The sequence below is a fragment of the Centroberyx gerrardi genome, chromosome 21 (genome assembly GCF_048128805.1).
Source record: "Centroberyx gerrardi isolate f3 chromosome 21, fCenGer3.hap1.cur.20231027, whole genome shotgun sequence".
Taxonomy (NCBI): Eukaryota; Metazoa; Chordata; class Actinopteri; order Beryciformes; family Berycidae; genus Centroberyx; species Centroberyx gerrardi.
Window position 1 is genome coordinate 22,296,527 of NC_136017.1, and position 15,290 is coordinate 22,311,816.

A 15,290-nucleotide genomic window follows, 5' to 3' on the forward strand; every position below is an offset into this window, starting at 1 on the left:
GCCTCAGGCGCAGTGGAGACAGTCTCAGTCGCTGGTTCAGCTGTGGATTGCACGTCAGGCACATCGGTGGACATGTCGCATTCAGGTTCAGCCGTAGCATGAGACTCGGGCTCAAATGTAGCATCAATCACAGGTGTCGTGTTCCTGTTGGGTTCAAGTGTAGGCTCAATCACATCTGGTGCTACATGATTGGGCTTGGTTAATGTAGGCTCGCACATGTCAGTCTCAGCAGCTTGTTTGACAGGAGAGACGGCCGCTCTGGGACCGTTTGGCTTGCACACCTGGTTTCGCTCGAACTTCGTCTTCATCTTAAGCCCCCGCGTGTCAGTCTCAGCAGCTTGTTTGACAGGAGAGACGGCCGCTCTGGGACCGTTTGGCTTGCAGGCCTCGTTTCGCTCGAACTTCGTCTTCATCTTAGGCCCCCGCGTGTCAGTCTCAGCAGCTTGTTTGACAGGAGAAACGGCCGCTCTGGGACCGTTTGGCTTGCAGGCCTCGTTTCGCTGGAACTTCGTCTTCATCTTAGGCCCCCGCGTGTCAGTCTCAGCAGCTTGTTTGACAGGAGAGACGGCCGCTCTGGGACCGTTTGGCTTGCAGGCCTCGTTTCGCTGGAACTTCGTCTTCATCTTAGGCCCCCGCGTGTCAGTCTCAGCAGCTTGTTTGACAGGAGAGACGGCCGCTCCAACCTCTATCTTGGAAACAACGTCATCATCATCATCATCATCATCATCATCATCATCATCATCACCATCATCATCGTCATTGCTGTTGGAGTCATTGGAGTCACTGGAACTGCCACTTGAACTGTCCGAGCTGTCGGAGCTGTCGGAGCTGTCGCTTTCATTACCGTTATCACCTTGAGCAATTCCTTTAGGCTCTTCTTCGGCCTCCTCATTGATATCACTGACATATTCTGTACTAGCGGACATGCCATCATCGTCATTTTCATTGTCCGGTAGCCTGTCCCTCATCCAGGCTCTCTTTCTATAACTACCTTGACGGATAGTCTTCAACTGCGAGCCGTCCTGTTTCGGTGGGGTGGCGAGCGACTTGTTATTCTTAAAGAATTCAGTCTCTACGTGGTCCTCCACCACAAGTTTCTTGGCTTTACAATTGGTCTCGTTGTACAGAGTCTCTTTGGCTTGTCTCTGGCTACAGGTGTCAGTGGAAGACTTGTGTGATCTGGGCTTGTCATAGCTGTGTACAGTTACCTTGTTATCACACTCGGCAGCCTTTGGTGGTGGTATGGTGTCAACACTAGCCTTGCAGCTCCTGCTACCAGACACTCCGTGGGTCACGTCTCTCCGATGTGGATGTATCTTGGATTTGTCACTTCTCCGATGAGTTAGATGACTGTCAATCTCATGCCTGCTGCCCTGATGTCCGTGTGTCTTGTCAGTCTTGCGTTTTTTGGTGATGGGATGAGTGCTAGAGGGTTGCATTAGCCATTCGTCAGGTATACGACGTTTCACCTTAACAGCAGAAATGTTTGGTCTTCTGTTGTGACCGTTGGTCTGGTGTGACAGCCCTGATGCACGAGTACTGTTGGATTGCTGAAACTTGTGTCTGTCAGACCCAGATCGAGCTCTTGAATCGAAGGCCTTTTCTTGTCGTGGGTAAGCAGGAGCATTGTGCGCAGCCAGAGACTCTCGTGCGTACAGGCGGTAATCCTGTGTTTTGTACCGCCTGTCGGTAGTGCCCATTTCATACCGCCTTCTCTGCTGTATGTTCCGCAGGGGCGAAGGTGTCGATTCTCTCAAATCCTTGTATTCTTCAACTCTCTGTTTTTTCATAACAAACGTCATGGCTAGACGACGCTGGCGGTGTAAATCATCTCCGTTGCTTGTAGAAGGATACCTGTGAGTCATCTTATCTTCTTTTTCCAATTCTAGTCTTTACTTATTCTTGTCTTTTTGCTGTTACGGATACTATCATCAGACCATCCGCTTGTTCAAGGTCCAGTGTCAATGTATACACTAAGACTTTTTTTTTTACTCTCTATCGACCTACTTCCTCTAAAAGACAACGCCGCATATATATCCCAGCAAACGAAATAATAACACTGCGCGCTACATGTCTCTTGAAGTTATGAGAGCAACTGAGGTTTGGGCTTGTATTACCAGCCTAGTACACCAGTCTAATCAGCTCTGACTGTCCAACCGCTGACTATTTAACCAACTAGCAGTGAAATGTCCAACCTATGTTAAGTCTATGGGCAGGGCATTTGTTTCTTATTCTCCACCCCAGACTCATTTATCCAACCTTAGAGCATATGGCCCAACAGCAGGCCATTAATCCGACCAAGAGCCGACATGTCCAACCTATGTTAAGTCTACGGGCTGAGATATGGCCCAACAGCAGGCCATTAATCCGACCAAGAGCCGACACGTCCAACCTATGTTAAGTCTAGGGGCAAGGTATTTGTTTATTTCCATTCAAACTTAGAGCATATGGCCCAACCGCATGCCATTAATCCGACCAAGAGCCGACATGTCCAACCTATGTTAAGTCTACGGGCCCGAGATATGGCCCAACCGCAGGCCATTAATCCGACCAAGAGCCGACATGTCCAACCTATGTTAAGTCTAGGGGCGAGGTATTTGTTTATTTCCATTCAAACTTAGAGCATATGGCCCAACCGCATGCCATTAATCTGACCAAGAGCCGACATGTCCAACCTATGTTAAGTCTACGGGCCGAGATATGGCCCAACCGCATGCCATTAATCTGACCAAGAGCCGACATGTCCAACCTATGTTAAGTCTACGGGCCGAGATATGGCCCAACAGCAGGCCATTAATCCGACCAAGAGCCGACATGTCCAACCTATGTTAAGTCTAGGGGCGAGGTATTTGTTTATTTCCATTCAAACTTAGAGCATATGGCCCAACCGCATGCCATTAATCTGACCAAGAGCCGACATGTCCAACCTATGTTAAGTCTACGGGCCGAGATATGGCCCAACAGCAGGCCATTAATCTGACCAAGAGCCGACATGTCCAACCTATGTTAAGTCTAGGGGCGAGGTATTTGTTTATTTCCAATCAAACTTAGAGCATATGGCCCAACCGCATGCCATTAATCTGACCAAGAGCCGACATGTCCAACCTATGTTAAGTCTACGGGCCGAGATATGGCCCAACAGCAGGCCATTAATCTGACCAAGAGCCGACATGTCCAACCTATGTTAAGTCTACGGGCCGAGATATGGCCCAACAGCAGGCCATTAATCCGACCAAGAGCCGACATGTCCAACCTATGTTAAGTCTAGGGGCGAGGTATTTGTTTATTTCCATTCAAACTTAGAGCATATGGCCCAACCGCATGCCATTAATCCGACCAAGAGCCGACATGTCCAACCTATGTTAAGTCTAGGGGCGAGGTATTTGTTTATTTCCATTCAAACTTAGAGCATATGGCCCAACCGCATGCCATTAATCCGACCAAAAGCCGACATGTCCAACCTATGTTAAGTCTACGGGCCGAGATATGGCCCAACCGCATGCCATTAATCTGACCAAGAGCCGACATGTCCAACCTATGTTAAGTCTAGGGGCGAGGTATTTGTTTATTTCCATTCAAACTTAGAGCATATGGCCCAACCGCATGCCATTAATCTGACCAAGAGCCGACATGTCCAACCTATGTTAAGTCTAGGGGCGAGGTATTTGTTTATTTCCATTCAAACTTAGAGCATATGGCCCAACCGCATGCCATTAATCTGACCAAGAGCCGACATGTCCAACCTATGTTAAGTCTACGGGCCGAGATATGGCCCAACAGCAGGCCATTAATCTGACCAAGAGCCGACATGTCCAACCTATGTTAAGTCTACGGGCCGAGATATGGCCCAACCGCATGCCATTAATCTGACCAAGAGCCGACATGTCCAACCTATGTTAAGTCTACGGGCGAGGTATTTGTTTATTTCCATCCAACCTTAGAGCATATGGCCATCCAGGACCAGCCATGGACCATTGCGTTAAGTATATTAGACTAGGAGGCATGTCCATACCGTAGTCCAGACTGGTAATCCTTCCACTGAATCTCAGCTCATTAGAGTGGAATCTCAACCCTCAAGGTTTGTAGCTAGCACTCTACTACTTTAGCTGATTTCCGTGTAAGGGAGCCATGGTTACTACTTGCTCTGTAAACTGGTGTGTCAGGCTGAAAGAATATGCTGAAATCAACAGGTGTACTGTGGAATACATGCAAATGTGTACCAGCGGGCCAGACCATAATCCAACCTTCAACTTCAAAGTACAAATGTTTAGTAACAATGATCACTTGGAAGCTATGGGTAGTGGTAAGCGGAAGAAACTAGCCAAAGAACAGGCTGCGCGAGCACTGATGGAGCTCGAAAAACATTCTAAGAGGGACATGCCCACAAGTGAGTCTCAGACCTTGACCGGAGATGAGAACGGCGATGAGAATTTCATTGGAGAACTACAAGTGAGTGACTATTTTTTATTCTCCTATGTTATTTATAATGTATAAACACAAAGAGGACACTTGACGCTCTACACGCTTTGTGTCTTAGGAACTATGTCAGAAGAACAAGTGGTCTCTACCATTGTACACTGAGCAGAAAGACTGCTATCTGTACGTCTACTGTTGCAGTGTCAATGTGACCTTGTACGACGGTGAAGTCTCCATACTTATGAAAGGTAGGCCTTTTTTTCTTACATTATACAGGATGAGAATGGCGGCCATGTAGCGCCAAAGACACTTTAAAAAGACACTTAACGTGACATCTACCCTCTGACACTTCAGGTTCGGATACGTCCAAGAAAGGAGCCAAAGTCACCGCTGCAAAAAGAGTGCTAACCCTCGCCAAGCTGTGTCTACATGACTGAGACAGCACGTGGAGCCAACCTAAGTCTTCTCTCCTCGTAGTCATGTCTGAGATTATATCCGCCTTTCCTAGCAACACTACTTTGTATCACGCAGCCACATACCTCACTGAAAGAGAGTTGTGCAAATGGAGCATGGCTATGCTCATAATATTGGCTGCAATGTCATTCATGTATGGATTGTATTACATTTGTGTTCTATATGTGAGAAAGAAAAGATACCACAGGCTGACCACATGTTATGATACTACAGTCTGAATATTCTTGTATGATATCCAATTGATGTTAATCATTGCATCTGCTAATAAACATCTACACACTTTATGTACCATAGTCATCTTTATTGTGTCCAACGTATCAAGGATATATAATAAAGAATACAAAGGGGGCTGGTGTATTTTAGATGTAAAGCTGAAGTTTATTTTGTTGACACGAAGAACCTCCTGGGGTTTCAGAATGGTTCCGCTGAACTCTGTCATCCCGCCAACAGTGGAATCGGCTCACGGACCGGATGTCAGACGATCTTGGCGATATTTTCAGGTTCTATTTGAGATGGAGAACGAAATAAGACAAACGCTACACCGCAGTTGTGACCTTACACACACACACACACACACACACACACACACACACACACACACACACACACACACAGACTGTTACACCTACCCGTTTCCACAGCTCCAACCACTGAAGCGTCTTGATCACGTCGGCTGTTCACATCATAACGCGTGTCTTCAAATGCGCACGTCGTGGGACCGTACACAGAGTCTGACGGTGGCGACTGTAAATGTGAACACGGTTTGTAAGATGACCGTGCGCTACACATCCTGTGAGTGATGAGGACCAACCCGAACACAATCATCAACGGAGCCGCTATCAAGGTGATCTTGAGCCAACCGTCCTTGTCGTTAAGCCACCAGTAATTACTGTGGTAGTCGTTGTAGTCGACCATTGTGCAGACTTTCAAGTGTGTTCAGTGGTGTTCAATGATAATGCGTGGGACTGTTTAGCTTACTTACTTACTTAAATAGTTTCAAAATAAAATCATATCCCAGACCGGGGTTCCTTTTAAACAAACAAACTAGGTTTCATTCAAACAGTTGTTTCTGCAGTATGACCCACAAGAAATTCTGGGATTGCACTTTGACAATGAACACTCGGTTTCATAAATGACCCAAGACCTCTATTCCTCTACATAGCAAGTACCCTAGTACTTATCATATCATCATACAGCTGATATGTGAATATTAAAAAAATAGAGAATATAAAAAAATAGAGACGTGGCTTTGTATGTTTACTGTATTTATTTTTTTATGTGACAGACATATCACCTAACTCAAGACACGTCCATCGGCTCAATGGGGTCCTGTATGGCTGTGCAGTGTTCTCTTTGGACTTTCTGCAGATGATCATGGTGTCGTTTAGCAAAGATTTCCCTCGTTGACAAGCCAATTTCATCAGCTCGCACTTCGAAGGTTGTATGAAAAAACCTCGGTCCGACTCCGACCGACATTTGCTGGTGACTGGAATCGGAGTCCTTGCTCGGGTTCATGGTGAATTGTAAGTCTTACCCAGGCTAAATCGTGCGTGGATTGTATAGTTTGATTAGTGGTTTGATTGTGGTAAGAGCAATGTTAGAGTCCAAGTGTGCTATAGATATGAATGAATGAATCCTACTTGTAAATAGTCAATGTTTGGATAAACGGTCAGAGTTTTTTTTCTAGGACAAGGTTAATGTGTGGTGGTACATTGTTGGTGGCGCAAAGAAAGGCTTCGGACTGGAGTCAAAAACATGCATATTTCATATCTGAAGAACAGTCTATATATTTCCAGACCAATTCAAACACACATAACATACAGAGAATATCTGTTTGCAATGTTCCACATTCGCGCCTGCACTCACATGCATGTGCTATACTGTAGACAATCACACAAGTGTGTCAGGACAAATAAAGTTACACAGTGCTTTCAGTTTCCTGTTTAGCTGGTGGTTTGTATGCAGCGCCTTCCTTATAAGCGCCTTTCTTATTATTCTTATTACGGTTCCGTCGCAAACAGAGACAACAGCATAGCACACAAGATGAACAGATAACCAGGATTGTAACACCAACACCAACACTTATGTACAACCCATATTTGTCCCAAAACATGACACTTGTTTCCTGGTCGTGCTGGTATAGATCCACGGGATGTCAATTCCAAGCCACCTTCACAGTTTAAAATCCTACGGGGAACGGTCATCTGGCCCTGAGAATGTGATCCGGGTTTATACACCCGAAGGCTACATAGTGCGGTTTGTGGATTACCAAGTGTGCTTACAGATTAACAGTGGTTGGATAACACCGCCTTGGTTGGACGAACCAAATGCTGTCACCCACTCTATCAGGTTGCTCAAACCACAGAGCATTTATCAAGCGCAGAGTTTACCCATTTGAGTGGTCTACGATTGGACAAATGGGTCCTCGTGGGTGGATAATGTTGTAGGAGGATTGTTGACAAAGTGGAATTGTGGGGCTAATAAAACTATAAACATAACTGTCTTTTGCACTCTTGTAGGCTGAAATAACTACTGTAGCCATGGCTCTCTCTTGCCTCAAACACAGCGGTCTTCGCTCAAGCTCAACGTCGTCGCCAGAATCACGATCGACTCGAACCGTCTTTGAGTATGAAGTACGACGTGTACAACGTGCGAAGGCGTTCAAGGCGTTCATCGTACGGTGTATCTGCCAGGACGTGGATACTATCAAGAACGCCCTGGACAAGTGTCCCTTTTTTGGCATGCTAGACAAGAGGGTTGTACGTGACATTCGAATTCTGACACATCCCGACCTTACATGGCTGCCTCACAACTTTCCCTGTAACCTTATGTCTGATATGAAGGCAACCGATGAATTTCGTCTCATTGTGGAACCTACGTCTACTCGCCAACCAAACTATCCCGAAAGAAGAATAAAGCCTAAAAATGAAATCTTCACTATACGGATTAGTTCACAGTACGGCTCTGCAAGGGTTCATATACTCAATGTTCGAAGCACAAGCTTAACGCCTGATAATTTGTTGGTGGTGGTGGACCCCACAAAGACCATACGGGAATCGTTAAAAGATGACGGTCGGTTCAGCTCAGAAGTACTGGAGGGTCGCTACACTCATCTCAAATCTGCAGCCACGTTGGTCCCTGTGGATCAATTCGGTGAGGTTCTGGAATGTAATAGCAAGTATATTATATATACCAAAGCACCTAAAGGTCTTCAGTGTCATAAGCGAAAGTCAAAACACAATGCCACAGTCCCTTAAAAGATGCTCGTGAGCATTCTCGACTAATTGGGAGGACGGCGGATGAATAAGTGAGTGTACAAACTGACTGGTGTGGTGTCCTCATATACAATCATACTCTTTTTTCCTGTTCGATCATATCCCCGAACTTGCTGTGTTTCACGATAGATGTCTTTGTTACAAATAAAAAACGTGTGATGTTTATGGAACTCCATAAAGTGTTCCCATGTATTGCATTATAAAGTGTAGTGTGTGTTTAGATTAATCGTGTCTCGGAGTAGCCTATATACAGTTGTTGTTATTGTTACCTTAAGACACGTGTAAGGATTTGCGGAATCATGCCTTCCACACGCAGTAGCTCATCTCTGTGTAGAAAGAGGACCCGAGAAGAGTCTTCCGGTCAGATGACCGTTCTCACGTAAACATGATAGCAAACTTGAAACGTGAAATCCTGGAACTCAAAAAGTCACTGGATGTGGAGCGTGAACAGAGGATCGAGGCGCTCCGTGTGCGAACGGCGTTGAGCGCGGGACGTGTGAAATGGGAAGGAGAAGACGCAGCAGCAGGAGGAGATGTGGCTATAATAGACAATATAGCGAACACAGCTGCCATCAAGCAGTGGAGCGGTGCCCATAGGCACATGCTGTGTGAACTTGAGTTGTGTAAAAGGGAGCTGGCGGATACAAGAGAGGCTTTCCAGGAAGCCTGCGAAGAGCGAGAAGCCTTGAGGATCAAGCTGTCAGAGAGCCAGAGTATGAAACTTGACAAACCCGATGAAGTGGTCGGCGGAACGCGTAAGACTGAAGACTCACACCCTCACTTAGACTGGGTGGGAAGACATTACCTAGCGGTGGTACTGCCGGAGGATCACATGTTCAAACCTGGTCAGTCTGTCACTCCGGTCGGGGTGTTACATAAGCTGTTTGAGATGAGGGTAGGCGATAAATTGGCAACGGGGTTCAGCGTGGTGTTAGAGAATACAAACATCATGCTCTCTCAAGTGGAGCCCGAGTGGTATGCCAAGCACTTTGGTTTCTGTAGAGCCTACGTGCATGGCAACAAATACAAATCTACGGACAGGGTGGACACCGAGGACTTTGCGTGGCTGTTGTTCGAGTACGGCGCGCATGCTCCGCTGATTGAAGTGCTAGCGGGGCGCATGACTGTTCTAAACAGCATGGGTAAGGGAGGAGTGACGAGCGCAGCTCTGTACATGAGCAGGAACCTATACGCCGCGCATGTCACACTGTTCAGAGACACGGTATCAAGGGCCGGCGAGGCTTTCAGACACGTATACGAGAGAGCTCAGAGGATGCGCAAAGCGCAAGGTGTCGTGTATGTGCCTCTCACGGCAGGCTTGGGTACGGATCAGACCGAATCTCAAACTGGTTCCCACTCTGTCAAGAACAAGGTCTTGCGCTCTATACTGGAAGGAATTGAAGCCCCCCCTCACATCAGCAGCGCCGAGTTAGACAGAGCCACTCACGAAGACCCCCTTCGGTTGGAGCAGTCCCTCTTAGCGTTCACGAAACGCAGAGATTTGGGGGGTCAGGGTAAAGGGAGGAGGTCCTCCCAGAGTGTTCATCAGAGTGACCAGGAACATTTCCCGTTTAGGGTGTCGACATCACGTGCCGTGTCAGAGCCTCTTGAAAAGCGGGTGCTGTTCGATTCACCTTGGTAAAACGATCTAGCTGCTCTGTAGCACTGTAGGAGGAGAACAATAGGGAGATATAGTTAGACAAATAGAGTACAGAAAGATCCATGGCGCGGCGCAGAGATGAGCTACTGGTACATGAGTCTGAGCGCAACAGGCAAGGTATCGCCACAGAGGACCTGAGAATGCAAGCGATGTTGGCCATGTCTAGATACTGCCAGGAGCAATGGGTCAGGAAAATGGTAAAGATGCACATGTCCCGAGGCGAGCGTATGAAACTGGCTCTGCTGAGCGGAGACGCGGGCTGCGGCAAGTCGTACGCCATATCACTATTGGAGAAGAAGCTAAGGAGCATGAACGTGAGCGTCGCTGTGAGCGCCATGACCAACAAGGCAGCGGGTACTCTGATGGAATCGTGCTCGCTGGACCGCGTCTACACTTTCCACAAGATGATGGGATTCAAAAAGGAAATGTTGGAAGACGAGCTTTCGCTCGAGGACTTTATGCAGCTGTACTGCAAAGTATACCGGAACATGATTTATCATTTCAACACACTACGCCAATCCGACATACCCCGGGGGCAGAACGAGGCCATCAGACGACACTCGTGTAGAAAGCTGAGACCGGAATCGTGTGCGGTGTGCAGTAAAATGTTCGAGCAGTTGAGGGTGTCTAAGAACCCAGCGGAACTGGCCCCCATGGAGGACGCCCCGCCGTTCCTGGGGGTGAACGTGCTGATCGTGGATGAGTATGGCCTGATGAACGTTAAGCTGCTCGAGATGATGTTACGCTGCTTGGCTCTCTTCTACGGTCCCGGTAAGGGTCCTCTGATAGTGTTCTCGGGCAGCGTCTCGCAACTGCAGCCCGTGGGATCTAATCTGCGCATTTGGGAAAACGAGCACTTCCAAGGGCTCCTCTCTTGTTCGACTCCACTCTTTGTAAACAGGCGGCAGTTCAGGGACCTGGGTTACGCGGAGGCCGTGACGTACCTTCAGTTCAACACAGTCACGGAAGAGTCTCGGCGCATTTTCAGGAGCCAGGTGTCTGTCAGCGAGCTCGATGTTATGGACCCCGAGTACGAACCGGAGAAGCTGCGGATCTTCCACCAGGACAAACAGCAGATGACATACACTGCAGCATACATGAACAAGGCGAGTAAAAATGTCCGCATGGAAGAGAAGTTTCTGAGTGTTGCCCGGAACCGGGCACTCTCCAAAGGACCGAGCGCTTGGTACGAAGTGCTTCGGCAGGCCGCTCAGACGCTACCCAAGCTCTTTTCGGTACCCGGATACCGTAAAGGGATCCGCTCCACGGAAAGGGATTATCTGAAGGTGGACAAGCTCTGGGTAGGTTGCAGGGTGAGAATGATCTGGCACATGGACTTCAACGGCATACAGGTGGCGGACCAAAAGACATCATCATCATCATTATTATCATCATCCTTATCTGCCTCGTTGGGCGTGCAAGGGGGGAAAAGGCAGAAACTACCTTCCGTGGCGGATACGGAAGGTGTAGTGGAAGACATTAAATTCAAACGAGAGAGTCAGTTGAACGAGTTCTACGTGAAGGGGGCTCAGAGCGGAACCTTGTACAAGGTCGCTCCTTCCAAGTGGAACTACATGAACTGGACCGTGACCACGCACCCGCTGGCCTGTCTGTTGGCGATGAACACGTACGATTGCCAAGGCTGCACCGTGCACGAGAAAGTGCTATACCACCCGCCCAAGAATTTCTCCATGTCACCGATAAAGCCCTCAGTGTACGTTGTGCTCACTAGGGTGCTGACAAGAGAGAATCTACAAATGACAAACTGCAACTTTGCCAAGAAGACCGGTGCGGTCAACTTTTACGACGACAGACTGGTGGCTTATCGCAAGAGGGTGGAGATGAACTATTCGTCTTGACACGTCTACGCGATATCGCTCATATACAATACGCACCTCTATATACACACAACCGGCAGTCGGCGGGACTCATTTGATCCGTTACCGTCAACGCTAGAGCTGAAAGAGCAAAGCAACAAAAAGGAAGAACAAGATATGAGCTGGAAAAACAGCACGATGTGGCACGAGCTTACACTGGACGAGTTGCTCTGCCTCACATCATCCAAGTCTATGGCGGAACTGACTAAAGAGTACGACGAGAAGCCTAACCGAGTGCAGCTTTTGGTCGGCAAGCAAAGTTACACGAGCGAGCCGGACGAGAGTCTCACGCCTCCCCGGGCCGGTGTACAAGATGATCTCAACTCGTACATCCTTCTACGTTGGTGCCCTTGGTTTTCGCGGACGTTCGGCGTACTGTCGGACGCGAATCTTAACATGCTTACGATCAAGTTGCTCAGGCTCAACAGCGAAGAAAACCCTATCCTCCTGGAATTACTCACCGCAGCCTCACTTGTCCTCAAGCAGCCCAACATACCGTTCGCCCCAACCTGCCGAGATCCATCTCAAGTAGCCAGGTTCCTATTCAGCAGCTGACTGACAATTCGCTGTACTAGCGCACTTCAATCCGAACCCCGCGTATAGTCACACGTCAGCTATGTCATCCACCAGAGTATACAGACCAATCCGTACGTACGTACACAATCTGAGCGAGCGACGACCTGGCACCACCGAAGTCCCTTACGGGTGTTACAGAAACGAGTCTGCTAAGAACTATCTACCTGGCGGCCTGTTCCACTTTGTCAAAGGTGCGGATTCGTACTTGCCGACGCTACACGGGCTGAGCGCTGATGTCATAAAAACCCTAAAGGAAGTGGCAGTCTGCACCGCATACAGCGCCATTGCGAATAGACCCTTCCTGAACGCCCCACACCTGTACGAAGTGGAGCTGATTAACACAGGACACGAGTCCCTGAAACAGGGCGACCGTTTCACAGTGCAGCTCCCCGACCGAGACGACGTGGCCGCTCAACTGAACGCGGGAGCTGAACTAGATTACGAAAGGTCTGTGAACAATGGCATATGGGGAGGACTACTGGCCACCAGAAGAGTGAATTGTGAGGCCGGCGGAGACCCCGTGGAGGAGGTGATACAGGCTATTAAGTACGATCCCGACTTCGACGTATGTCAACTGATTTCGCCTTACACACCCCAGAGTATACTGTCGATGATGACGCTGGTGGCCAACGGGGGAGATCATCATGAAATCACTAATGCGCTGAGACTGAGCGCCGCCGCGGCCGTCAACAACGACTTCGACGCGGCGACCATCAGCGCCCTCCTGGACGACGCCGGTGTCAAAAGATTTCTGAGGACTGTCGTCAGGCATGCAATGAACATCGTGGAAAGTGTGCAAGGCTTCGCCGGAGGACAAGTCGTACGATCCTGCAATGGTTATAACATCAGCACAATCAAGACCGGTGATAGATTCGCGGCCCACGTCAATATGAGCAGATGGTTTTCATGAGAGGCCTGTGGATGAGATGTGGACATTAGTGACTCTGTTTGGCTACGTGTAGTAAACATTTCCACTGTATCATTGTATTGCCATCTTTGTAGGTTTGGTTGCAATCGTATGTACAGTTGTGTGTAACATAATAAACAATGAGCAAATAAAGAAACTATACAACATCTACGTGTCTTACACACATCTTTATTTTTGGCACAATATAAGAGTACAAACAAAGGGTAACAAGAGGAGCAAAACTGAGATCGGTCCAAATTTTTCTATTTCGATTCGCGCTCAAGCTTCTCACACTGGATCTTCTTAGACCTTTTTATGTCTTTTCGGTTATCATTATTCTGGATATTGTAACGGCGGTAACCAAGGGGTTTCTGTTTGTCATATTTAGTCTGCAGCATCCGAGCCGTGGCATCTTTGTCAACAGACGAGTCGAGTCTGTCTAATGTAACAGAGGAACTTTCAGGTGTGTTGGAGCTACTGACATTCGGGACTGTCACATTTGAGCTGTTCTCATCAGGGGTGTTAGCGGATGTATCGGCAGGGGCGGCGGACGCAGCACTGTCCTCTTCTTTCCTAGGAAGTAGGATGGTCATCCACCATCGATCAGACAAGGGCTCGCTAGTAATCTTGGCAGGATTCGCATCTCCCATGTCAAGCCACCAGCTATCGGTGTGTCGATGTATACACAGGTGTTGACGGTGGCGTTCCTCGGGCTTTTCCTTCAAAACGTTCATCCACCAGCTCTCGTCCTCACGACGATCCATTCCTCACCGAGGTCTCGACTCGTGTCGTTTGTCACTCGAGTAAGGAGCTGGTATGGAAACACAATCTGGTGAACCACAGACCGATGTTCAATAGGACCAGTATACATAGGATTACAGTAATACACTGGTCCAGACGTTTGTCCAGTGAGCCTGATTCACTCTGTCCTCTCGAGCTAACTTCGGGCTCTCTCTCTAGATCCGGACAGACCATGTCCTTTGGCTCATATGGGAGATGAGTGCCCCCGCTTTCCTTAATAAATAAAAAAAAACGTATTCAGCTTAACATCATCTGGGTCGTTCTCATAGCGACCCAGTAGAGCACATAAGCAGGCGTGCCGAAGAACAGGGGCGATGTGTACGAGAAGGGAGCTAGAGCGAGATGCGCCGTGTTGTAGAGGACCAAAAATGCCATGAGAGTGCACCAGAAGACCGACGCAGGGTTATATCGGTCGTGGGGGTTGAATAGTATCTCGTCGCGATGTCCGAAAGCTCGCTTGCTGTAGCGAGCCTCTGCGCTGTCAGAGATGGACAGTCTCTCCTCCCTGTACAGAGCGAGGACCTCGCCTTTGCTGGTGGTCGATAGGGCCGAGTGCTGCAGCTGCCTGGTCCTCTCGAGTAGGGTGTTCAGTTCCAGGCATACGTACGATGTGACGGATTTGACAGCCGCGACCAAGAAGATCACCTTGTACCCGACTAGCCAGACGGAGTTCCTGGGCGTCAGATCCCCCCGCGCCAGGTTGTACGACAGATAGACGATGGAAATGAAGAGAAAGTATAACCGAGTTCCCTGATACGATGACATGAGTTCAAGTGGGTCGAACTTGTCTGACGAAGCCGATCGTGTTAATCCAGATGAACACGAACGTTGTCCATTTTATAACCGGGAACAGAGATGGACCCCGTTTGCCCGAGCATCCGATCCGTGAGCCGACGAGCTCCGTCCCGCCGCAAAATTCATAGTATAGCCAAGTGTAAATGTAGGTGGCTAAGGAGAACATGAACATGATGAGTTTCTGCGAGACGGATACGCCCGACATCGGGTCGACGGCCACGCTGGTGTCACTGCGACTGCTTCTTCTGTCCGAGCTCAGGATGGTTAGAATGGAACCGCCGATCAAGGTGATGCACACCATAAGAGACCACAGGGCTCCCAGCAGACCCCAGGCGAAGATGTTCCACAATCTGATATTGTGCACAAAGAGAGTGGCGAAAACTAGCACGCTCGAGATAACCTTGAGTACGTTGAAAACAAGACCCTTGACACGCTGCACTTGCACACAGGTCCGATTGAGCCAGCACACGGCGGGAGGTAGGTATAGAGGGTGAACGTTTGTAGTCATC